The following is a 27,710-nucleotide window of genomic DNA, read 5'->3' on the forward strand; positions in this document are numbered from 1 at the left end:
GTCCCGTGTCCTTCCTCAAATGTTTTACAAAAGACCATTTGCGAAGTATTATATCCTCGACACCAGAGCAGCTACTCAAGGTGACTGTAGCCATGTAGAGGGCCATTTGGGCTCTGCCCACTCAGCTTTGGAGGGGACCTGCAGCCTCCCAATCAGTGTGGCAAACTGAGCTTTGATTAAAAAAAGTTGCTAGGTCGGCCTTCTTCTCTGATCCAAATGACCAAGTAATGGCCACATAGCCATTAAACACTGGCCTGGGTGGACATTTGTTCCAAGTTTCTAAAACCATATCAGAGTACTAAGAAACTCAGTTCTTTCATAATGTAATAGCATGACCTAACAGAATTAGTGTATAATCACAAAGAATAACCATGAACTCCTTACTGTGTACCAGGAACTATTCTAAGCATTTGACAAGAATGATCTCAGTTAATCACCACAACCTCCAAGACATTATTGTCTCCATCATGTAGATGAAGTGAGTGGGGCACAGAGAGTTTAAGAAACTTGGCAAGCCCACAGGGCCCTGGGGGACAGAGTCAGCATTTTGGATGGCTTTGCCATACTTTCTCCTCATGGCCACACGCCATTTCCTCATAGTCACACCTAATGTTTTTCACTGGGAGAAATGGTCCAGGGATAATTCTTTCTCATTGCTGTCTTTAAAAATACTACAGAAGAATTGGGGCGCCTGGGTGGCTTAGTCAGTTAGGTGTCCGGCTCTTGGTTTCGGCTCAGGTCATGATCTCATGGGTGGTGGGATTGAGCCCCACTTCGGGCTCCACACTCAGTGGAGAGTCTGCTTGTCCTTCTTCCTCTGCTCCTCCCCCGCCCATACTAACTCTCTCTTTCTCTCTTGCTCTCTAAAATAAATAAATAAATCTTTTAAAAAATACTACAGAAGGTTAAAAACCAAAAGTAAAAGAGAAAAATAAAATCTGCCCCATAGGCCAATAAAAAGAGTCTGATTTCAGGAAAATCTTGTACTGTGTTTTCCCCATAAAAAATTCAAATTATTCACATGCTGTTTAACTCCCTTCATCAAACAAACCTGGGCAAGAAGTCGAGGCAGCTCTGCAATTTCTCCTCTAGAAAACTACCGGGCGGCTGCCCAGTGGGCAACAGAGGCCTGAGGCCGCCCATTCAGCCTCTCATCATGACGTGATAGAAAGCTGCCAGTCACTCCCTTGAAGGGTTCTGGGTGACTTTCTGCAGAAAAGTCTTCACACACACACACACACACAGGAAATAAAGGAGAATGCAGTCAACCTTCCAGTACCTTCACTATCTCTCGGTACTGAGAATAACTTCGAATGAATCAATTCCTTCTTTAATGTTGTGCCATCAAAGTTAAAATAAGACAAAAGACCAAAAATCAGATTCAAACAACCAATCCTAGAAAGGGGAAGGTATCTTAGGATGAACTGGGGAAACCACCACCTTGGGGTGGTGCTCAGCCCTGTTTCAGAGCCCCTCCCCCTCCATTAGTCCAATTATCCCAACAGGAATAAGTGAAGGGTGGCTCCTGTCATCGTAGAAGTCAGAATTCTCAACAGAAGTCAAAGTCAAATAAAGATACAGCACAGGTAGCATCTGAAGACATGGAGGGAAGGGGAGCCTAGAAACCAGATCAACACCAACCGAGTGGTCTAACTGCAAAGCTTTCAGTGAATGCGGGCATGGAGGTTGCCACAACGGGCTTTGATTACTAGAAGAGAAAGGATTTATATTGTGGCTACTATCCCTACTGGAAAAAAGCCGACCTTCCTCAAATATAAGCAGGCTGAATGATGAAGTTAATAATTGAGGCCAAGAAGCTGTATTTCCTATTGCAATAGAAATGAACACTGCTATCTACGAAGGACAAGAGCCTCTCCCACAGAGGAACTTTTCGTTCCTCCCCCAAATTTATTATCATTAAAACTAGTATTTGACATTCACCAAATGCCAACAACATGCCTATATCTGCTATTATGACTACATCATTAGTTCACCTCTGAACTGACTTTCCAAACATGGTTAACTTTGTCCTGGACAACAGGCAGGCACGAAGATAAGGAAGGCAATTAAGAGTTATGCTAACAATAAAAATAAAGTAATGATAAAATTTTCTGCGTTGTCCAGGCATGGTTTGTGACTTTTATATTAAAAAGACTGGGAACCTCTTTTCTTGTTGTGACTACTGCAGACAAAGCAGATGTGGTTATTATAAATGGCTAAAAGGAAGTCAGGCAAAGAAAAGATCTTAGTCTCCGTCTAAAACTGTGTTAACACTATAAGATGATGCTACTTGGAATACTCAGAGGAAAATCTGTCTACTCTGCAGCCCAATCATGTCTCCCCCTTTCTGGGCCATATTTCTTGAGCTCTGCATCTGACAGTCAGGATGGCAAGGCTGGCATGGAAGCCAGTCGATTGACAAAAGGAAGAAAGCCACAGGAAGCCCAGACAAAAATGGCTAGGTCTAACTCAACTCTAGTTGTGAAGAGTTCAAACTCGCAGGGTGGTTTCATTCCAGAATCCTCATGTTGCCTCATTTCAAGTATTTTTCCCCTCCAAGCCCCCGAGACCAGGGGAATGGACATTTCCATGGTTGTTCTCATGCCCAATGACCTGAACACAACACGTGGTTCCTGCCTCCAGGAAGGCAGTTACAATACTATATTGTAACTACTAATCCCTATGCTTGTCTGTCCCCTCCCCTGCCATTGCAGGGTCCTCAAAATGCGAGCGACATCATTCATCCACCTGTGTTTGACAGTAGCATCTGGCACACAGTGGACATCCATCATCTCTGTTCTATAAACAGTGACCAGATCTTATAAACAGACAATTCCTGAGAAGACTTTCTGCTCATAAATGTCCTTCCTACTGAAGCTGAAGCTGAAGTTTCACTATTGAGGGCTAATGGCTTTGGCTCTGTGGTCCAGAGTCCTTAACAAAATAGATCTCTTTGAAAGGGGTGTCCCTGTTCTCTCAACTGCTATGAGCTAGTATACAATGGGAGTAAAAGAAACCAGCTCAAAATCGAAGGGAAGTATTAGAAAAGAGAGAAACAGGGAGGAGAAGAGGAAAGAGTAAAGAACTGAGAAGAAAAGGGAAGGGGGAAAGGAGGCCAAGACATACCCTGCCTTCCTCAGAGCTTTGCCTAGAATATGCCATCACTGCCTCCTCTCCCCACAGAATTGTGGATGCTTCCAAGTGTACTCACTTTTAAGGTGCTTCTTCCTGCAAATGAAGTGGAGGAAGGAGGTTTTCACTTTCCCCAAAATGCTCAACAATGGCTGAACATTCCTTTTTGATCTTCTCCTTGTTATAAAAGAAAACAAAGGAAGAGAAAAGGGCTCCACATATAACCTTCCACAACCTAAAAGAACAGAATGGGGTTGCCTGGCTGGCTCTCTTCGTGGAGCACGTGACTCTTCATCTTGGGGTTGTGAGTTCGAGCCCCACATTGGGTGTGGAGATTACTTAAAAATAAAATCTTTAAAATAAATGAGTAAATGAATGAATGAATGAAAAGAGCAGAATGATTCGACTTTACACATATGAAAACCCTGAAGGTGAATATTCAAGGTCTGGGTGGCAGCTACAGGGTGACTAAAACCGAAAGGGCTTTGCAGGTCCATCTGAATTAAACTATTAGCAGAATGAAGTTCCATTTTTGTATAATATTTAAGAAGAACCAAAGTTAGTTTTTTGTTTCTTTGTTTGTTTTATTTTTTAAAGTAATCTCTACAGTCAACGTGGGACTCGAACTCATGATTCTGAGATAAAGAGTCAGATGCTCTTCCAACTGAGGCAGCCAGGCACCCCGGGAACCAAAGCTTTAAGGAAAGCAAAGCACTAAAGACTCCTATAATAACTGAGCTTTTGGTTCAAATTTTATGGAGTTTTGGTCCATTCTAATTCATTAATAAGACCTGAAGAAATATTACCTGCTGCATTTTTATGCCATCAGAGAGATTACTTTCATAAACTTAAGAATAAATTGTGAACATGCATTTTTTTCACCTTTTTGTGCAAGAAAATTCATTTTATACAATTTCTAATCCATTCTGTGTTCTGTAGACTTTACTGAGATGGATTCTCATCAAGTGCTTCTCAGGTTATAGGGGGGTTTTCGTTCCCATCTTTGAGTAGAATATGTAAAGTTTAGACTGAGGGGCAAAAAAAGAGTTTGGCTCTTGTCACACAAATTAAATAAACAACAACAACAAAACATACATATGAATGTATCCAAAAGGGCCAAGAATGGCAGGAGGAACAAAAAGGTCAAGCAACAGATATACTAGTTCATAAATGCCAGGTGACCCAAAAGCAACTCTTCTAAGGAGCTGCAAGAGATAGAAACCCAGGCCAGGGCAGCGCCAGCAAGCCTGTCCCCAGATTTAAAGAGACATTTCTGCTAGAAAGCAACACAAATCAGGCCACCACATTCTTTCCCATTTTTTTGAGAAAGACAAAATCTCGTCAGCATCTCTAGTGACAAAGACACAACAGAAGAAACAAAGTTAAGTCCTCGCCCACTCTCAGGACTCTGGGCCCATCGGATTCAAGCACAAAACACTCAGGAGGGCAGCTCTGCAGCCTGTTCACCTAGCAGATGTTCACGCTGACCACGCTAATGGAAGAGAGGAGGAAGAACGGTAAGAGCCAATATCCACAGTCATTATCACAATGAAGCCCTAAAACGCAGGCAAATAATAAAACACAGAACATTTCTGTCCTATCAATCCAAACTCCATAGCTCAACTAAATGGTGACAAAGCTTCCTACAAACATAAAGGGATGTACATTCGCAGAATAGTTTTGAAAACGTGTGGCTCTTGCTGTCTGGTCTCCAGTCAATAAACGCACCATAGACGAACATTTTCAATAAATATTAAACCACGACACACAGCCATTCTGGTCTCTGAGATACAGTGTTTTTACCCGCAGAAAACACCTGTCGTAATAACTTCAAAAATGAGTTGCAGAAAAGAAAAATAATTTTACCCTGTGGTACACAGAACAATAGTCCTCAGACAGCCAGGCACTGGGACTGGGATAATAGCTCCTGGTAGACACAGACAAGAGTGCCTAACATCTGTCCTGCCCAGACTACGGTCTCCCATGCACCAAGAGTGCATGGCTCCGTTATAATAACTGGGAGCAGAAGGTAGGAAAGAATCCTGCAGCAGAAGCCTGGGGTCTTGGGAAAATACTGTGGAAAGCCAAAATCAAATAGAAGTATTATGTCTTTCTAAAACAAAACAAAACAAAAAAGATTAAAAAAAAAAAAATATATATATATATATATATATATATATATATATTGCTATCCAAGGGTATGGTTTGTATTCGGTGTCCAAAGGCAAGTTTCTTGAGTTGCGGCTGCTAAACTAAAGTTAAAACTATCAACTAGTCACAACCTGGTGGACTGGAGCCAGGCAGGAAGGAAAGAGGCAGGCGTCCTCTATGTTATGGAGAAAAAAATCTAACACATCTCTACCACAATGCCTCAAACTTCAGAAGGAACGGGGAGAATTTTAAATCTCAGGGTTAATAATCCCTAGCATAACACCAAAAATGTAGACCCACTACCCCTGAGTGAGAGGTCAGCAGTTGTAGGCAAATTCCATTAAAATGTGTTAACTCCGGGGCACCTGGGTGGCATAGCGGTTGAGCGTCTGCCTTCGGCTCAGGGCGTGATCCCGGCGTTATGGGATCGAGCCCCACATCAGGCTCCTCCGCTATGAGCCTGCTTCTTCCTCTCCCACTCCCCCTGCTTGTGTTCCCTTTCTCGCTGGCTGTCTCTATCTCTGTTGAATAAATAAAAAATCTTTTTAAAAAAAATGTGTTAACTCCAAGATGAATGAAATGAATAGGAAAGGGGTCACAGCAGACAGGAATGTGCTCACAAGGAAAAGACAATGTTCAGGAACCTCTCCTCACGGAATTACCTGTGCTTAGAAAACAGGCTTTTAACTCTGGAAAACAGTATGGAGGTTCCTTAAGAAGTTAAAAATAGAACTACCCTACGACCCAGTAATTGCCCTGCTAGGTATTTATCCAAAGGGTACAAACATATAAACATTCGAAGGGGCATCTGCGCCCCAATGTTTATAGCAGCAGTGTCCACAATAGCCAAACTATGGAAAGAGCCCAGATGTCCATCGACAGATGAATGGATACAGAAGATGTGGTATATGCATACAACGACTATCACTCAGCCATCAAAAAGAATGAAATCTTGCCATTTGCAACATCATGGATGAACTAGAAGGTATTATGGCAAGCGAAATAAGTCAGTCAGAGAAAGACAAATACCATATGACTTCACTCATACGTGGAATTTAAGAAACTAAACAGATGAACCTAGCGGAAGGGATGGAAAAATAAAATAAGATGAAATCAGAGAGGGAGGCAAACCATAAGAGACACTTAACTTTAGGAAACAAACTGAAGGTTGCTGGAGGGGAGGTGGGTGTGGGGCTGGGGTAACTGGGTGATGAGCATTAAGGAGGGCACGAGATGTAATGAGCAGTGAGTATTTATTATATGCAACTGATGAATCACTAAATTCTACCCCTGAAACAAATAATACAGTATATGTTAACTAAATTGAATTTAAATTTAAAAAAAATTTTTTAAAGAAAACAGGCTTTTCTTAGAAGCTGAGTGTGCCATTTAGGAAAGGAACTGAATTAATGTCCTGGAGAATTATACCTTTTGCATCCTTCTAGGTCAGAGAGGACAACAGCCATATACAAAGTTTCATCAGGGCAGAGGATGAACAGGTCATTTACCCAATGTGAAGGAGAGTACCACAGGTAGACAAAAGATGCCAAGAGTGGCTCAGGGTGAGGATTCTTTTCCCAGGCAGATCTGTGAGCACTGGTCCAAAATGAAGAGGATGAGGACCGTTGCTCAGAGAGAAGGGCCAACGCCCTCGGCCACCAGAATAGTTCTGACACAGAGCAGGCTGTGCAGGAAAGAGGTAACAGAGTAAGGCCTGACTCCTATCTTTGCAAAGGCCTCTTACAAGGGTGGTCTTTGGCTGGGATCTGAGAAATTCGACTTGTAAAGTGTTCCCACCACTTTAGCTGATGAGAGTGGCTCGCTGTGCCTGTCTGTTTATGCAATCCATGTGGTTTATGCCCAAGTAGAACAAAAAGGCAAAGAAAAGGGAGAATGCACTCTCTCTCCCTGATGATGAGCTGGGACATCGGCCTTCTCCTGTCCTCAGACTGGGATTACACCACTAGCTCTCCTGGGTCTCCGGCTTCCTGACGGCAGATCATGGGGCCTCTCAGTCTCCTGCTGCAGGATTCTTTCCCACCTTCTGCTCCCAGTTATTATAACGGAGCCACGCACTCTTGATGCGTGGGAGACCATAGTCTGGGCAGGACAGATGTCAGTCTCTCATTATGACATAAGCCAATTCTTTATCATAAGTCCCTATCTATCCATCCATCCATCCATCCATCTCCTATTGGCTCTGTTTCTCTGGAGAACCTTCAGACAAGAGTATTACTTAATAGGTTTGAGAATATCACAAGGAAATTTTTTAACTTTTTAATTATGAATGAAGATTTGTTAATTTAGGATTTGCCTAAATTTTGCAATCCTCAGGCAATCACCTGTTAGATGCTATTATCCCTAAAGCCACCAGCTAATCTGGGCCAGTACTAAAGGCTCACAACTGATGAGAAGAAAAGCCTGGAATATGTAAGCCAGCACCCCAGCCTACCTCATAATTTTCACTGGATCCTAGCCTGCTCCAGGCCCCAGATAATGACAAGAGTGGCTAACTACTGGGCACCCATGATCTGGGCTCGATGCCAGACCCTTCTCACACATCACTGCAAAACCGCAAATCCTAAAGGACTCCCCTACTTTGCAGATGAGATTCAGAAAGGCCAAGTAACTAGTCACAAGTCACAAGTCAAGGTGGTGTGTCTGATTCCAAATAGCACACACTCTGTACCACCATGCTACGGTCAACTACAATTTAAGAAATATTCTAACAGACTGGGGTTTTAATTTAGTCTTTGGAAGAGAAAAAATTTAAGGCTGTTTATTAAGGTAAGAAAGCAATAGAAAAGTAAGAGAGCTTTTCTCTGTTGGTATATACAAAAATATTCAGTATTACTCCAGGCCTTTGCAAATACTAAGGGCACCGTGAGAAGGATGGCCCCATCCCAGGTCAGATCCCAAGGACCTAAGGAAAAGTTGCTGAAACTCATAACTGCACTTAGACAGACAACCTTCTAAGTGTCTCATTCTGTTTGAGTTGAAGGAAAAAAACTGTACTATGCCTACAAAGGCTTCCACAATGGGGAAAGAAAAAGGTTTTTGCGGAACATCTGCTTTCCTTCTGGAATTCTGGAATTTGGGTATATGCTAGGCAGAGGATGCCTACGTGATCAGCCCCCGATAAAAACCCTGGCCATTGAGTCTCTAACAAGGTCCTCTGGTAGACACTTCACATGTCACAACCCCGTCACTCTGAGTGTAGAGGCCAAGAGGCCCCACAGACTGCTGTCTGTAAACTGGGGAACCAGGAAAGCCATTGGTAAGATTCAGTCTAAATCCAAAGGCCTGAGAACCAGGAGCTCCAAGGTGCGAGGGCAGGAGGAGCTAGACATCCCAGCTCAAGAAGAGAGGGAGCAAATTCACCTTTCTGCTGTGTTTTTGTTCCATTCAGGCCTGCAGAATTAAACAAGGCCCACCCACATGGGGGAGGACAGTCTGCTTTACTCGTCTGATGATGCAAGTGCTAATCTCTTCCAGAAACATCCTCACAGACACACCCAGAAATAATGTTTTACCAGCTATCTGGGCATCGCTTAGCCCAGCCAAACTGACACATAAAATTACCTATCATAATATATGACTGCAAAGACTCTCTGAATCCATGATCTAGTTTTTCCTTCTTTTCTGTGGTTTTCATGCAGCGAATATACACAGAGTGCCAGCTTTCTGGTGAGCCGCATGTAAGGCATTTGGGGGAGATACCGAAGGTCCCAGTCTGCTTCAAATCACCTGGGACCTGAACAAGCATTCCAAAATTTCATGCATTGAAATGATCAGATTCTTGTTCTCTAGGCCCAATTTCATCCTTTGTAGACTAAATCACTAAGCAAAGTCAGGGGAGAGGACTATAAGAAAAGCCTAGACTACTTTGTTTGAAAAAGCAAATATTAAAAAAAAAAAAAAAAAAAAGCAAACCCTTAAGAATACAAAAACACTAATTCAAAAGGATATATGCACCCCGACAGTATACCAGCATTATTCACAATAGCCGTGATACAGAAGCAGCCCAAGCGTCCACCGGTTTAGGAATAGATAAGAGAAGATGTGGTATATACATCTGATGGAATATTATTCAGCCATCAAAAAGTCAGAAATCTTGCCATTTGCAACGACGTGGATGGACCTAGAGAGTATGATGCTAAGTGAAATAAGTCAGAAGGAGAAAGACAAATACCATACGATTTTACTCATATGTGGAATTTAACAAAACAAATGGACAAAGGGAAAACAGAGACAAACCAGAAACACCCTTAACTATAGAAAACAGAGATGGTCACCAGGGAGGAGGTGGGTGGGGGTGAAGGGAATGAAGAGCACACTTATCATGATGAACACTGAGTAATGTACAGAATTGCTGATTCACTATATTGTACACCTGAAACCAACATGACACTTAATTATACTGGGATTAAAAATTTTTAAATAAAAGAAAAAGAAGCGAAAAATAAATAAATGATCAAACCTTTCCATCTGAAAAAGAAGAAAAAAATGTTATGCACCTGGAGAGGGAAATGAGGGCAGAAAGAAAACTAGAAATTGTTGGTAATTAAATCCTGTGGCCTGCAGAAGGGCACTTGGTAGTGATGAGAACAATCAGCAAATCTCCAGGAAAGTGTTAGGCATTAAAGTAGCTGAGATGAGAGAAGGTTTTCAGCTGGGAGACCGGGGGGATCTCAGGCCCCCGCCGAATCTCTAAGAAAACAGTATAAACAGGGTCATTCTGAGGTTGGCTGAGACGAAATCTGACCTAGCACCTGGCGTGTGGTCTGTCAGTTTCTCCCTGGCAGGATGACATAATTCATGCCCCACCTGCCCCCATGTGCAGAAGGCATCTGGGCACTGTCCGCGGTCCTTCGCAGTTCTCCGGTTACGTAGTTCAGAGATTGTTAAATCGCCACAGAACATTTATATTTACTTTAATTCTGTGGTCCTTGTATAAGACTCAGGAAAAAAAAAAAAAACAGGGGCTATAAGAAGTTGCAAAGAAGGTCTTCAAATCCTCAATAGAAGTGAGGAGGTTGTAAATCTTAAAATGTAATATAGAAAAACGGATAATAGCCATGACTTCTAACTTTCCTACCTAATCCCTTCAGGGAATCGGCAAAAGAGGAGAAAAGTCAGACGTGGTCATGCAGGCAAGGTGAGAGTCCTGTAAAGCATGACACCTCCCCACCTACTCCCCGCGCCTGGAGTAGAAGAGGACCCACTCATTCTACCCACACCCGCTTGGCTGCTTCTCACTAGTCCGGCTGGCGCTCCGAACAGCACCACAGTGGTTTTTCTGGAGTATTAGAGAATCTTTTCAACAAATCATTCCTTGGGGGAACTGAGAGGGTCATTTATTACCTCTTGGTAGTGTGTGTGATTTCTCAGTTCCCCCGGGGGTGTCTGAGAACCCATCCTGCACCCACTCAATCTCTCTGTCCCCATTTCTCTATCTGCTCTCCCTCAATGACCAACTGATCAGAGCCTGCCTCGGATTCTTCCAGACCTAACCGCTGCCCTGGTTCCCTCTGGCCACTGAACAGTCTAGCATTCGGTGTGCATGAGCTCAGAGGTCTCGGTTTCCACATCTGCCCTCACCAAGCAGGGATTACGGTGCTGCTGTGAAAACCAGCTCCCGCCTCCAAGTGGCATGCGTAGGTGAGATACGGGTTTGATCAGCTTTGCCACAAAACTGCCTTTAACGTGGTGCTTAATTGTTTTAATTTTCCTTGCCCTCTCTCTGCTACAATAAGGCAGTAAGAGCAAGGTGGAGAAAACATACTTTAAAAAAAAAAAATAAGAAAATGAGGCAACTCTCCTGATTTGTTACCCCAAACACAATAAAAACATTGAAAAATACTAACCACATCTCTGCATAAAAGCTCCAAGAGAGAAACAACAGATTCAACGCTCGAGACACACAGATCCCAACTGCCACTCTGCCCCTGAGGAAGTCTGTGGTCTTCTGAGTCTGGGCAGGTGTCTGCTCTCAGTGTCTTCATTTGCAAAATCAACAGTGTAGGGCCTCCTTCTCAGACTACATACAGCACGTGGCCCACAAGGAGGACATGGGGAAGTTCGTGTAGTTAATTCGAATGTCCTGGGGTAGTGGCTAATTTGACTTAGTGAAAGCTGAAGGGCACTGATCCCTTTCACCCTTGTCGGAAGCAGGAGCTCAGAGCCGCCGGGCGCTGCCCCGCTGCAGGCCTGGCATTAGCCCCACACCAGCAGGGGTAAGTGCCCCAAGACTCTTTCTTCTCTCAGAGAGGATGGCTCCCCTCAGGCGCTGGCTTGTCATATCGCTTTGCTGAACAATGCCTCTTTCGTGGTGGGTACAAAGGTCCCCATCAGCTTATCCCACCCAAGCACTCACAAATTCCCAAAGAGCCGGATCTGAAGTGGTAAGAGTTTTCGATGAGGATCCTGGCTGCTGACTCCCGTCCAAGGGACAGCAGCGAGAGATAGCAAAGGGACATGTGTGCGTCTTCATCATTGTGTGTGGCAACGGATGTGAGGCCAGAAAGTCAGAGGCTGGGAAAAATAGGAAGAGAAAGCAAGCAGGGTAGAACGTGGGAGACAAAACAAAGGGAGTGACTGAACCATGGCCACCTAAGAGACACCCACGCTGGGGAGGTGGTCTGTTCTTCTAAGAGCTACCTTCCCTCCATCCTGTGGCCCACAGGATACTAAACCAGCTGCGAGGTGAAGTATGAGGAGAAGCCAGCCCCGCAGAGAAAGAAGGTGGAGAGGCAGAGGCAGCAAGGAGGAAATGTGGGCACAGGGAGGGGTGGGAAAGGCCTGGAGGGCTGGAAAGCTCGGGGACGCCATGTGGCTGAAGGGGCGGTGAGGGGGGCGGGTGCGACCGCAGGGCAGTAAGAGGCTCATAAAGCCCCCCGCATCTGGCCTCTCAGCCCAGGTGAGGAAGCTGGGGTATACTCCTCCTGCAGTGGGAAGACCACAAGGGCACAGGGTGCCTGGATCTGCCTGCCCTGTCCTAGGATTGCGCTGGTTCCCATGGAGAGGCCAAATTGAGGAAGGCAAAACAAGAGGGAGGAAACCCCCAGAAAGCCACTACATCTGCCAGGAGAGGGAGATGGTGCCTTGGTCTAGGGCGGCCGTAGACATGGGGGGAAGTAGACACCTTGAGGAATGACATGAGGCAGGGTTTCGAAGGTGGGAAAGAAACCCTGGTAAGAAGGAACTATGAGGCATGCTTCTTTAACAGGTCTCTAACCTGCAGCAGGTTAGGCCAGATCCAGCACTTTCCTGTCAAGGAAGGGTAAGCTCCATAAAGCTAGAAAGGAATTTCCAGCCCTGTGACATTTCCCACGCAGTAAAATGGACGAAACCAAATGAAGGGGAACAGCTTCAGCCTCTAGGATCGCCAGTGGAAGGACACATCAGGGCTGGTTATCCCCTGCCCTTCCACGTCTATCTTCTACCCTCCTGTCCTGCTCTGTGTCCCAGAGGCCAACCTGCTGATAGCATCGCCCAGGCCCTCTGGTTTTGGGCTGGCCAGTGGGGGACCCATCAGAAGAGCAGAGAGGCTAAGAAGAGAGATATCAGAGTATTTCCTCCCTGTTCTCTCTGTGCTTTGGTCAAGTGTTCCAGCAGTGGCTGTGTCCCCAAGCCATTCACTCTGGCACCATTCTCTATGGCTCACTGGGCTCCTCCTCCTGCCACTGTGCCCAGGGGTAGCACAAGCCCTGGGTGCCCAAACAGCTTGCTGACTTCCTTCACGGTGCCCATAATTCTGTCATTAGCCCCTCTAGTAAATTCTCTTCACTGGAACTGCCTGGAGTGAGTTCCCTTTCCTGCTGGGACCCCGTTTGAAACATCAGGGGTGCCCAGTTGTCTTGAGAACCCTCTGCAGCCCAGCAAGTGATGGAAGGTGCCTTCCTGGTGTCAGGGGCTTGACTCCATCTCTGGTCCAAATATTCCAAAGCTCACGAATGTCTCATTAAAGAGGAATCATCATAGCACTCAAAATAACAGCTTATCATGAAAGGTACGCCACAGAGGAACCTGTCGAATCATAGCAGGATCAGCACACGTTAGCTGAAGAGGTGACATACACCTGGCAAGGCCTGTTCTCCCACACTGTCACTGTAACCCTGAATGATTCAACCACAGGATGAGAATTTTCTGATCTAAATTCCCAGCGTTTCCAGCAACACAATCGAAACTGTTCCCAGTGCAGGGGCTTAAAGTTTTCCTCTCATCAAGTAAGAGTAAGGATGACTGAGACAGTTTCTCAGTTGGGAGGAATCCTACTTTAATCTTGCCCTTTTATGCACCAGTTAAACAATACTGAACAAAACTTGTTGCTCCTAGCAGGCACTAGGCAAACCTTAGAGAGCAGTGCCCAACATACAGCCCTTGGCCCCGGAGGAAATGAGTGGCTAGCTGAGGGGAGGGGGAAGCAGGCACAATGAAACACAAGGCAGCAGGCGATGCCCAGAGCTAAGCAAGTGCAGGAGCTGGGGGAGCAGACAGGAGGGGCATCCTGTCTAGTGAGGAGGAGAGAACAGGGAGTTTCCTGGAAGTAATGAAATCGAAGCAGAGGCCATGGGAAGGGCAGGGGCCGGCTGGGAGAGGAGACAGCAGGTCTGACTCCAGGCACACCGACCAGTGTGGGTAAAGGCTGGAGGTGGAAAACATGGCGCAGCCCTCGGAGTTCAGCACAGCTGATGCCGAATGTGACCAGAAGGACAGAGGTGAGGACGCTGTGGGTGGGTGGCCCCTCTCGAAAGCCCTTACAAGGTGGGAGACCATACGGTTTATCACCCAAACTGGGGACATTAAGAGAGACATATCTGCACTGGGAAAACAGACACACCAGAAGTACGGTCATCCCACTTCTATCACTTTGTGGGCAACAGGAAGTCCCTGACGGGGTGGGAGCAAAGAAGTAACACTATCGGATCTGTGCTTCAGGCAAATCATTCCAGGTCCCCCCATGGACAATAAGCTGGAGAAGGGCCAAAACTGAAGAACGAGAGAGCGAGCGTGAAGATGTTATTGGAGAAATTCAGGAAAGAGATGACAGGGGCTCCCTGCATATTGTTGGGGGGGGGGTCACTGTTAACAGATTAAGAGACTGAAATTGAAATTGATGATAAGGGGCAGTGATTGGAAATGGGGGCTGGAAGGAAAGATGAGAGGTAGAGGAAGGAGCCCAAATCTTCACTATCCGGATGCCAGGTGGCGGCAGGTGGAGGAGGACATGGGCCACTGGGAAATGGGAGTTGGAGGACACCATGGGGAGGGCAGGGGGATGGAGGGAGAGTGCACTTGAGACATGCTGAGCTGCATTATGTAGGGATGTCCAGGGATGTAGGCTGGATATAGGGGCAACGGCTCAGGGAAGGAGACTAGGGCTGGAAACCAGGACATGGGACCTAGTTAGCAGCATATGCATGATAATGAAAATGGCCCTGGAGCAGGGGGCAGTGACCTTGAGAAGTCCCCCAGGAAGACTGCAGGGTACAGGCTGCAGTGAGCGCAGAAGTGAGGGGACAGAGAAGCAAACCAGGCAAGCATTTGGCCTTAGAGGGTGTCATCTCATTGGGGGTGGGGGACATTAAAAGACAGAGCAAGACTTTGAAGAGGAAGTACTGGCTAGACACGAATGTCAAACAGACATACAAGGTCACAGCAAAAGTCCCCTCTAAATTCAAATACACACCATTCAGAGTCTTTTTCTTGATTTCCATTCCACAGAAACCAACCCTTAAAACAACCAAATTAGTCAGGATAAAACATTCATGGCTGTCTGAATAAACCTGAAGGGAAATGTCTCTTAGATCCAAATCTGGGACATTCAAGCTATCGTTTCGAGCTGACTTCAATCTGATTGGCAAGAGGAAGAATAAATTTCCGTCACTGACACTTTCAGACAAACAGAGGTGCTCTGTCCCTGGGTAATCCAGAACATCTCACTCGGAGGCCAGAGGTAACAGAATGTGTCACAGGTAGAAATTCAGGGGGTTTCTTTTGGATACAATTAAGTAGTCCCTCATAATATTAGACGCAGTGCATAGATAGTACAAGAGGAAACTCTGAAGTGCCTGGAAGTACAGGGAAGGGACAGAAATCCCCCTTTCCACCATTGTTCTGCACCATAAAATCATCCTTCCTTCCTGGATATAAGCACGAGCTCCATGTACATAAGCAATACCCCCTCAAAAGAAATAGAGAATACTGCAAAAATTTTTACAAACAAAAATCATTACATATATACGTGTTTCTTAAAGATAATTCAGACTGGGAAAACATAACCCAGAATACCATTTTCCATTTACCTGTTAAATCTTCTTTTTTTTTTTTTTTTTTTTTGATCTCCCAGCTTCCCTTCCATTTTGGTTGGGCATTCCAATGGCATGCTGGAGCTTGAAATACACAGCTATTCACATCCAGGGAACTGCGTCCCCTCGTAATACCTGTTATTATGCAGTAATGCTCGTGGACATGGGGCACCTGCTCGCCAGAGCTGGTGAGTTATTTTTTGATCATTGTGTAATTATCCCATTACCAACAGACGCTGAAAATCAAGAGGAACCAGAGAAAGGAAACATTCAGTCCCTCTTGTTCTACACAACTAAAATCCTGACTGAAAGATTCATCACCAACGGATTTATTAGCCCCTCAGTATCTGTTAGTGGCTGAGCCAAGGAGAGAATTTTCATATTGGTATAACTACCAGATATGAAGGGAAACATTGTTCCTGAATGCCTGGCTTCAAAGGCATAAAAGAAAACCACAAGGGCATGATTGGAACCATCAAACAGGACCCAGGCAAAGTGGCTCTGCCCAAACCACGGCCAGTGACATAAGGCACAAGTCAACAGAAAAAGAAAGCAGTGGTCTGGCCGTACTGGTTATACTTGGTGATACTACTGGCTAGGGGACACATGGGTTGTAAGCTCCCCTGATCCTAATGTTACACTCTGCCCACAGAGCTTTGATCCTCAGTATCGGTCACATAAGCAAGGTGCTTTAGTAACAGAATTTTACTCCTCTCACTAAGCTCAAAGAGCAAAGCCCAGGCCGCTTCACGCTTGAGAGAAAGTTCTCCCCACACTCGAATGTGTACGTGGGAAAAACACCAGGCCCAAACACCTGAAGCCTCTACTTCCTGGTCTCGGAATTCCTCCCCAGAGAGGCAAGCGGCCAAACTTGAGTTCACTAGAAACCATGATGCCGTTCAGGGCCTCCTGCCTCCTAGGAGATAGAAGACTGGAGATAGTATCATAAACTCTGCAAGGACCCTGAGCGGGCAGATCAAACTGGCAAGTGGGGCTTCTGCAGGCATACAAGAGAGCAATATGCTTATTTCTTCTAGACAGAGTTGATGCAGGAGCCCGTCTGCACACTTCCACCCTCCTTATTGTCTGATAGCCAGAGCACTGGCCTCCTCAGTTGCCCCAGATACCAACGTGAGCCCAGAGGAAAGATGACAACCCTCTGGGAATGGAAAAAATTACATCTGACACTTTATTTTATAAAAGCAGAATTACTCTCAGGCAGGCATCGGCTATAACAGTGCTGCCGTAATGCACTTGGGTTTCTCCTGAAATCTCCAGTCTTCCTAGATTACACAACGGCCCTTTGCACAAGAGAGGCTCTTAGAAGAACCAGAAACTGCAAGCAGTCTGGGATGTTGCACCCTTCTAGACCAACTTGAAAAAGAATATATTTGACTAAGATTTCCACCAAAAAGGGTTAATTAAATTAGCAAGCCTCAGTTACCTGAAAATCTTATAAATCCAGAAAATCCACTGCTTGTAAGGCCTTGTTGGAGTTATAAATACAAACATAATTTATAAAATACTAAAAATAATTAGGGGCACCTGCTTGGCTCAGTCAGTAGAGCATGTGACACTTGATCCTGCGGTTGTGAGTTCAAGCCCCACGTTGGCTGTAGAGATTACTTAAAAATATATAAATCTTAAAAATAATGATTACACATGTTCATTCATTAGAAATGGCCCATTAACGTAAAATATTGAAATGGCTATTATATCATGCATCTACCACCCTACCACGAAAGTGCCATGTTTTGAAATGTGGCACAGCTGTGATTTTTCACAAAGCCTGAAAAAAAAAACCCATTACATCCAATTCTTATCGTTTACTAAAAACTTTTCAAACTTCAATTTAGTTATTGAAGTCATTATGAAAGTAGGTTCCATCCGGAGTCATGCTTCAGATGAATAGCTATGATGGAAACATTACGTAAAAACCCAATTCACAAAATGAAATCCTAAGAAGCTGAAAAACCAGGTTTTCCAATATCAGTATTTTCTGCAACCTCGAAATAATGGGAACTCTTTTTGCTTTTTGCTGTCTGTGTTGTGTGTGTTTTCTCTTTTGATCTAAGGCTGAATCACTTTCTGGCTTCATTCAGAATCCACTGAGGACCAATGGGGAGCTAGCTATTTGTGCTCAGTGCTTTATGCCCTAGAAAAACCATGGGTCTGACTCATTTCTAACGTGTGCCCTGTGTGTTGTTAATAAAGCCTGTGGAAAAGTCAAGAAACAGGACTTGGCTCTGGTGATCTAGTAGATTTTCCCATTTTTCATGGTAACTTGGAAAATGTTCTTGCCCAAAGCCAGTGGGTATTGGAATAACCCAGTTCTATTCTTGGAACCTCCAGTAAGAAGCTTCAGGCTAGCAATCTCACCTCACTGGGCTGAATTTTCTCAATTTTGCCTTTTTTTTTTTTTTTTGAAGTGGAAGGAGTATGGACGGGTAGCAATTGTTGAGATTATGTCTGCTAACTTTTGAAGAAAATACATGAAATATCATAATGCTTATGAGATCTCCTGTCCCTGGGGATTTAAAAAGCAGGATGGATTTCCATTTATTTGACATGATGAGGTCTGAAATGGAAATGCATGACTTCTAAGGGACCTTTCTAAATTTTATGTCACAAAGAGACAGAGAAGTTCATTCACTCACAAAAGTCAAGCAAAAAAGAATCAGGCAACTGTTCTAAAATCTCACATAAGCAATACCTGAACCATGCCCCAACCTCAGTTCAAGTCCTCCATCTACAGTAAACCTGTGGACATCTCTCAGCAGAGGCAGACTGCCACTCCCCATCTTCTGCCCAAGTGGGGGTCTGAAACTCCTGGAAAATGCAGTAATGGGGACAATCGCTCTACTGAACATCAAGTGTTTTCTTATAATACCTTGATTAGTTTCTTAAAAGGTTTCATTTTGGACTTTCAAATTAGCAAAAAATAAAATAAAAATTAGTGGTAATCACTCTCAAGGATGTGATATGATGGACATGCTCATTAGTAGTAGTTGTAGGAGTATAAATTAGTAAAAAATCTTTCTAAGAGCCATGAGGGCATCATGTAAGCCCTTAAAACAAAGATATATCTTTTAACTTAATTTCCCTTCTCATAATCTATCACAAGACCCATGCTCATTGCAGTAGTATTCACAATGGCCGAGATATGGAAACAACCTAAGTGCCTGTTGATGGATGAAGAGATAAAGATGTGGGGTATACATACAATGGAATATTATTCAGTCTTGAGAAAGAAGGAACTCCTGCCATTTGTGACCACACAGAAGGAACTTCAGGGCACTATGCTGAGTGAAATAAGTCAGACAAAGACAAATACTGCATGGTATCACTTATATGTGGAATCTTAAAAAAAAAAAAAAGTCAAACTCATGGATACAGAGAGTAGAATGGTGGTTGCCTGGGGATGGGGAAGGAGGGAAAGACAGAGCAATTCATAAAAGGGTACACACTTTCAGCTATAAGAAGAATAAGATCTGAGGATCTAATGTATAACATGACTATAGTTGATTACGTTGTATTATACCATTGAAATTTTCTAAGAGAATAAAACCTAAATATTCTCCCCCCAAAAAATATAAATATGTAATAGATGTGATAATTAACTGGAATGGAGGAAGCTTTTCACAATGTATACATACATCGAATCATCACAATATACATTTTAAATATCTTCCCACTTTATCTGTCATCAATAAAGCTGAAAAATACATCAATTGTGCTATCAAAGTGAGCACTGAAAAAAAAAATTATATCGAAACCAGGAGATAAAAAAAGAAAATAATCAGGATTGTGCAGAGAAATGTATGGACAAGGATGTTCCCTGCATATTACGTATAATAGCAAAAAAAAAAAAAAAAAGGAAATAAGCCAAATGTTGAACAACAGGAGAGTAGATAAATTAAATAAGACACATCCAGACAAGGAGATATTTAAAAAGTCATTGAAAAGCATCTTTGCAAACAACTATATAATTCATGGTAAATTGCTCCAGATATAATATTAGAAGAAAAAAATGCAGGTTTAAAGTTATATAGTAAGTGTGATAGCAACTTAGACAAATGCAATTTAGCCAGTGAGCATAATAATTTAGGAGTAAAAAAGGAAGTCCCTCTCTAGAGCTAACGTGGGTTCATCTGAGTCTCTAATCTGTCAACAGCTGGCCAATGTTTTATCCTCCATATGGTGCCCCAGTATTGTCACCACAGGGTTCTTCGGATGACATATCTCTGCGTCACCTGACCCACTAAATGGAGAGCTCTCTGCAGGCAAGGACTGGTTTAAACATTGCTTTGGACACCAAGCAATATATTCTGCTCTGACACCCTGGGGAGGCTTATTCATTCCTGTTCATCTTGCCTTGTGTCAGTTAGCATGGAGTACCCGGGTGGCTGGAAGAGCTTTCTTTGCAAGAAAACATAGATGCCCAGGGACCATCTGATTGCAGTGTGGGAGTGGGGCCCCTACATCAGAGATCTCTGGGCAGCTCCCTCTCACACTCATCAGGGGTGGCCAGCTGTGGGCCTGCCCGGCCTCCTTTCTGCGGGAGCCGTGAGGCAGAGGAAACACCAGGAGGTTTGTAGTTCACTGTGGCTTAACCCTGGTTCCCAGGCCAACAGCCCCCACCCCCCCTTCCCCAACCCCAGCAAATGCTTCCTCTGCCCCAGCCTGGGCCCCAGGGCCACCTTCTGAGCAATCCCTCTGGCTGGATGCCACCCTAAACAACTTGTTGCCACCTCCTGCTCTGCAAGAGATCCTGCCTTTGTTTTCCTTCTCTGGAACCTGTTTTCTCTGGAATGGTGGCACCCCCAAAATTCCTGGCTCTCTTCAAACAGATGACATTGAAACATCCCCCACATCCATAAAGTGGCTGTGCTATTGTCTCTCTCTCTCTCACATACATACACACATACACACACACGCACACACACACACACACACACACACAATGGAAGAAAATTCAGAAGGTCATGGTCCATCATCCTGTTTAGGCAATAATAATAGCTACTATGTTTTGAAAACTTAGCCTATGCCAGCACTGTGCTCATAAGCTCTTTCCATGGGCTGTCCTTCGAGACAAGTGCTATTACTATCCCCGTTTCACAGATGAGAAAACAGAGGCTGCAAGAGCTTAAGCACCTGTCCAACATCACACAACTGAACTAGGACCCATGCCCAAGCAGTTGTGGCTGTGGAGCCCCAACACTGTCACAATCACACAGAAGTCCACAGGCTCAGCATCTCCACACTGGACAGCTTTTAGGGGGCCCACCAACAGACCACATGGGCACACCCATGAAGAGGCGCATTTCTGGCAGAACATGGCCAGAAAGCAGGGAGGCTGAGCAGGGGCGGATGAAGGAATAAGGAGGGAAGAGAAGAGAAGGAACAGGGCCACAAGGGCAGCAGAGTACACGGGCAAAGAGAATCCCACACACCCTGGAAAAACTGTGACACTGAGTGTGGCAATGGCTTCTAGCTCTTTCTACCGCCAAGGACTAGTCAGAACCTTCCCTCCAGTGCAGAGAAATCCCTGCCTCAGAGTGACTCCTGCCTGCACAGAAAGACCTCCCACCTTTACCATTTCCCCAGTGCAGTCTGTGGGGTCACTCGCAGGGCCGCTCTGAGTCCTGGGCTGGGATTATTGAGCCCCATCCCGGACAGTTTAGAAACGAGGCCCTCCAGCCAGAGAGCTGTAGCAGAAGGAGAAACAGGACTTGGCAGCCTTGAGTCATTCCACCAACACCCTTCCTCTCTGTGCTACATAATTTTTCCTTCTCTGAATTTTATGTGCAACCAGCAATCAAGACAGGAAAAACAAGCAAAGTCTTACATACACCGCAAAATGCTGATTTGTCTATTCTATTAATAATATAAAATCTCAGCAAATGCAAATGGCATTACATGAATAATTCCATAAAAACTTAAATCTAAACTAAATGTTTCAATTTTAAATGACATTTGCAGAGACCTCTCTGTTAATATGTTTAATACTGATTTTTTTTTAAGGGACAATCCTATTATTTCCTTAAGGAAAAAACTATGAAGACACTAAAAACCAACAAATATTTTTAAAACTGAATTTTAAAACTGTCGTTTGGGGCGCCTGGGTGGCACAGTGGTTAAGCGTCTGCCTTCGGCTCAGGGCGTGATCCTGGCGATCTGGGATAGAGCCCCACATCAGGCTCTTCTGCTATGAGCCTGCTTCTTCCTCTCCCACTCCCCCTGCTTGTGTTCCCTCTCTCGCTGGCTGTCTCTATCTCTGTCGAATAAATAAATAAAATCTTTAAAAAAAAATAAAAATAAAAATAAAACTGTCGTTTATTCTGCTCGACTGCACCAGTTGGCACAAGAAGAGCCACAATCACATATTAATAAATGCTTCTGCCCCACCGTCAAATGCCCGTCTTTCAAAGGCGACAAAATAACCGTGATTTCAATCTGCACAAAGAGGTTATTTCTCGGCACTGAGTTTAGAATAATGAAGCAAAATGTGCAGAAGTCCATCAGACCTTGATAAACAGTCATGGACATGTATCGCTTAGAAGAAATAATGTTCAGAAAATATAAATACTTACAGAATAAATGTTTATCACTAACCTACAGTCCAGGTACTAAAATAAACAGCTGACTTAGTAAGTAACTTTATGTGTGAAAGGCAAAATTGCACGTGTTGCAAATGATAAGCTTGGGCAACATGCAGCACGATTCTTCAAGAAAAGGGAAGTTAGTAAGCTAGGGAAGGTGGTCCTCAGGTTGTAATGAGACAGACGAGCATGGCAGGGGGAAATCTATAAATTGGGGAGGCAACGTGATCCAACAGGGAAACAAGACAGGTTTACAAGAGAAAATCAAAGAGGGTCAACTAGATTTCTTTTTCCAATACAAATTCAAAATGAATGCTAAAGGGAACCTTTTGAGCACAGAAAAAAAAACTGATTCTCCCTAATTTACTTCCTGAATGAGAACTGAATTTAGCTGTCACGCGAGATCTGAAAAGCCTCAACTAAGAGTACATCTACACAGGCAAAGCCAAGTAGAGAATTAAGGTAATCAAGCCTCCAATAAATTGACACAAAATGCTGGGATACTGTGACCAAGAAAGAGGATTTTTCAAGGAAACTATCCAATTCAAATTAATGGGAAAAGTTGCTAAATTGTCAACACTTGGCCTAAAATACTCCAAAATAATGGTGAGAGCTCATCAGCACGAGTCCAGAAAGAGGCCTACAAGTGGGCATCAGTGTTAGATTTTTTTCAAATAGTGAGGCTCAAGAAAGCTGTGGAACATTCACAAAATGCAAGCTGTTTGTACAAAATTTAACATCTCCCACCAACTATGAGACAATAAGGTACAATAGATAAAATGTCAGATAAAAAGCTCTAGCCAGGATCCTTGTAGCTCTCACTCTCTCCAGCCATTTCTGAAGCCACAGAAGGGAAAAGATGATTTCAGATAAAACACGTCCCAACTAATACATATCGCTGTACACAGGCCACTATCTTCTTTGTACAGTGAGTTTGCTCCAAGACACAGGGTTTTGGCAAAACAGAGGAAGCTTACCACAATTATGATCTTCAGATCTGTTTAAGACTTAGCCAAACTAAGAAACAGTGTCTCCTACTTCATCTGCTCCATTCCCCCTACCTCCTATTTAAAAGCAGAAAATTTTTCAGTGAAGGAACTAAACCACACATTTATGACTGATGGTCCTCAGACTTTTGATTTTCAGAGAGCTGTAGAATTTTCCCCAAAAATCAAGGAACTTTTCCACTGAGGTCGGTACATACAAACAACCAACATAGTACCCATTATATGATGAAAGGGAGGATATTGAACATCAGAAAACAGGAAGGACAAGATTTCAAGGAAAAGGAGGCTTATCATTTCTATTTGATACCTCTGGATTTCTGAAAACCTGGTACATTTTTTTCCCTCCTTTTCCTGCACACCAGCATCAAGACAAAGTGGTCCACGTGGTACAGAGCAGTGGTTCTCAAAGTGTGGGCCTCGGACCAGCAGCACTGGCATTGTCTGGGAACTTTTCAACAATGTACGCTCTCTAACCCCACGCAACTCTGGGGTTACTGCCTGGAATTTAACAAGGCCCCCAGGTGATCCCGGTGCCAGCTAAAGTTTAAAGACCAATAGTATAACCCAAAACATGCATTTTAGAACTGGGAAGGACGTCTGATTCCAGGCTGGTGAACCTAGGTTTCTCATCTCCAAACTCTGTGCAAACAGTGTATTTTTCCCAAACAAACCAGGGCATAACTGTGATCTGAAATACATGGTATGACAATGGAACAGAGTATCTGACATCAGAACTACCCCCACATGCAGGAATTCGAGATCCATAAACATCAGCAAATGACCAGCAGCTTCTCCAAGCACACAGTGCTGTGACCTTCCAGACTGACTCATCATCATCATCCCCATCTTCACCAGCACTATCATCAGATGACACTTACACCACATAGGAAGTTAACGTAACATTCAAATTCATGATTTCATTTTTATTTTGATCAAGCCAGGACCCCGTGAAGCTGGTGTAGTGACAGATGCTATCATCCCATTTGGCAGATGTGGAACCCGAGGCTTGGCCAATGGCACATGAGCCTCCTGGAGCATCTCATATTTGCTCTTGACAGCTTTTTGTTTTTAAAGTAATGAACCTCCATTCTTTCCCTTGGAATGCAGCACAAGAAGACCGCTTACCATGGCACAATCCCCAAATTTATAATTCTCCAAGTGGGCTGAGAGTGTTGTCATGACACACGGCGCACACAGAACGCTGCAGGGGTTCCCAGCAGTTCCCCAGCGGGTCTCTGGAGCAGCCTGGGCACACCCCAGTGACCTGTCCTCTGTCCCCTGCCGGCCTGCCCTGAGGATCCCTGGGACCATCACATGCTTCCTTTGGCTTGTCTGGGTCCCCCTGCACCTCGGCAGGGCCAGCCCTCACCTCTGCCAAAGCAGGTGGGCCATTTCTCCCCAACCCCTCCCACCTGCCGAGAGATGCAGGCATTGCTCTGGAACATCAAGACTGCGAGGCCCCTCAGAGAGGAGAAGGGGCCCAACTCCCACGTACGATGCTGCATTCAGGGAAATGTGCTGTGTGGCGCCGTGCTGTGGGCAGAACTCACCCCTGTGACCCCACCCAGGGCAGGCAAGGACACGTCATGAGTCAATTACAAAAGAACAGTGAGAAGACATTCATGAGTGCTTTCCAGGGACAGAAAGAACCCAGGAGGACCAAACACAGATGAGCAAGTGATTCATCTAAGGGAAAGATTTAAAAAAAAAAAAAAAAAAGAGGGGGGAGGCTGGAAAATTCAGTACTGAACACCCCCACTTTACCCTGACCTGTTTCTGTTACACTCAACCCAGGCATCTGCTATAACTTACAACTGGTTTCATTTTTAATAGACACCGTTTGACTTTTCTTTCTCTAGTGGCTGTGAAGAGGAGCAGTGCATGTGTCAGGGTGTGAGAGTGTCAGAGCCAGCTGGGGGGAAACAGTCCACTTCCCCTCTGGTCATGCGTCCAGAGCCCCTAATGCCACAAGCTCACCCCACAGGGGGAGCCCCAGGAAATACGAGGAGAGAAGGATCATTTACAACATGTTTTGTTGTAAACAGGTGGGGAAGGAACATATCTGCATGATTAGCCCTCTGGGCTCAGTCTTCGACTTTGCTTCTCTCAACAAATGTCACCGGAGGTACCAGCCACTCTGATGGACTCAAACCTCAAATAAGACTGTTCAAAGGACATCAGTAGACCTTGTACCCCTTGTTTTAGAGTCATTATTTTGATTCCTGGCTTTGTAACTATTATCAACAATAAGTATGAGAAGCCAGGTTAGACTATCACTACAAATTAGAATGCAATTACAATATTTTTCTCCTTGAAAACCCGCAGTATATAAGTCAAGGCTTAGATATGCCCATGGAATAAGAAAACAAGACCCAGAGGGCTAGCCGAGGTCATCTTGTCTCAGAGATGGTTACTCAGCACCCAGACTGGCCCAAATAAAAACTCCATGAGTCAACATTCTGGGATATGGTGTCAGGGGAGCCCATGAGGAAAGCTCAAAGCTTAGTAATGAATGAACACACTGGATTTTTTAGCACATATTTCACAGATGAGGAGGGGAAGAGCAAAGGTTCACCACGAGCATTCTAGAAATGTCACAGACACACAGTGGCCACTACAACAGCTCATTATGCTCTGCCACCTTTGGTAATGAGTACAAACCCAAGAAGAGCAAAAGCTCGGAGCAGATCTGCAGAGATGGGTTAAAAATAATCAATATGAAAGGGCAGAGGGAAGAATATCTTCCAAGGTGCAACTGAGACTCAGCAAAGGCTAGACTCCAGGCCATCCCTAAGGTCTAGAATCGCTTTACCTTAGGCCACCCATTAAATGTGTGTCGCTCTGGTCGGGGAGAACTAATATCTGTCATCAAACACATTATATATTAGCCCCACTGCCTTACAGAACTGGAGGTGTCCTCCTTTGATTTGTGAAACCAACAACAAAAAAGGTTTATCAATTCACTTTCCCTGGGGAGCAGCCCGCCAGAGAAGTACATTTTTTTTTCCTGTGTTTCTTCAGCCCCGTGAGACACATTTATTATAAGGAGACAGATATAAATCTGTTTTGAGCAGACTGCAAGAGTAAATTGGGATGGTATTAAGCTTCAGAGGAACTGGCTTTTCTTTTAAATACCTCTGGAGCAGGGAGTAGGGTGAATTGTTCCCAGTTCTTGCAATTCCAACCTGGCCCCTCATATTATCTTCCAAAGACATGTTTATTAACTGGATGACCTCACTTATGAGAGACACAGAAATACACACACTCAAGAAAATGCATATAGTAAAAAAAAATATGTACATAGTTACACACATTCACACTAGGAAATGGCATTTCTGACTTGTCACTATCATCACCTCGTTGGAAATTGTTAGTCAATGCAGTCATGAAATATTTACTAGCAATACAGCAGGCAAATTAATCTGTTGAGAATTACAGGGAAGCCCTAAGAAAATACAAAGCATGTATCAAGATTTCCGGTGACATGGATAAATGAAATGTGGTGTATACTCACAAAAGAATATTATGCAGCCATAAAAAGGAAAAGTTCTGACGCCTGCTACCACATGGAGGAAACCTGACATCATGCTGAGTGAAATAAGTCAGACACAAAAGGACAAATACTGCATGCCTCCACTAAAGTGAAGTACATAGAACAGCCAAATCCACTGAGACATTAAGTAGGTGAGAGATTAGCAGGGGCTGGGGAAGGGGGTATGGGGGAGTTATTGCTTAATGGTTACAGAGTTTCTGTTTGGGATGATGAAAAAGTTTTGGAAATAGATAGTGGTGATGGCTGCATGACACTGTGAATGTAATTAATGCCACTGAATTGTATATTTAAAAATGGTTAAAATGGCCATATATCTCCGCAACTATAGAGAATAATACACTAAATAATATACTAAAAACCACTGAATAGTACACTTTAAACGGGTGAATTGTATGGCCTCGGAATTGTATTTATACCTCAATAGGATTGTTTTTTTTTTTTTTAAAGATCTCAAGTAGTGCAAGAGTGTAAAATAGCGTTCTCTCTTATCTCCCCTTATTCTCTATCACAACATTCATCACGAGTGTAACTGTTTTATTTCTTTGTATACACATTCCTAGCCTATGTCCCATTTCTCCTCCTGCCCATGAGTGTAGGGACCAAATATACAAAGGCAGGGCCATGGGGTCTCACTCATTTGTCCCCCCCTGTGCCTGCCCATGAAAGGTGAATATTCATTTATAAATGAGTAAACGAAATAAGTCAATAAGGAATGGAAAAGGCAAGAAAGGGACAAAAACCATACAAGAGAAAAATCCCTGTATTACCTGAATAAGCACAGGAGAAAACCAGTGGCTGAGAACACCCCTGGACCATGTCCTGTGTGTGACAACTGAGTCAAGAAAGACAGCCCCTCACATATCTCTGCTCCTGAGTCACCCAAGCTTTCCCACATCACCACACGGCACGCCCACCTGAACCAGAGCCCTGCCCACCACCGTCTACAGTGGATATG

General features: G+C 44.2%; 1 protein-coding gene and 1 pseudogene across 3 annotated transcripts in view; one reads left to right on the plus strand and one right to left on the minus strand.

Moving 5' to 3' along the window:
• Positions 1 to 27,710, minus strand: part of CAMK1D (calcium/calmodulin dependent protein kinase ID) — a 413,163-nt gene that overhangs the window by 342,109 nt on the left and 43,344 nt on the right. The gene's annotated exons all lie outside the window — the stretch shown is intronic.
• The window catches only part of LOC123789994 (peptidyl-prolyl cis-trans isomerase H pseudogene), a 37,997-nt pseudogene continuing 24,232 nt past the window's right edge, over positions 13,946 to 27,710 (plus strand).

The sequence above is a fragment of the Ursus americanus genome, chromosome 31 (genome assembly GCF_024610735.1).
Source record: "Ursus americanus isolate L20-20 chromosome 31, mUrsAme1.1.p, whole genome shotgun sequence".
Lineage (NCBI taxonomy): Eukaryota > Metazoa > Chordata > Mammalia > Carnivora > Ursidae > Ursus > Ursus americanus.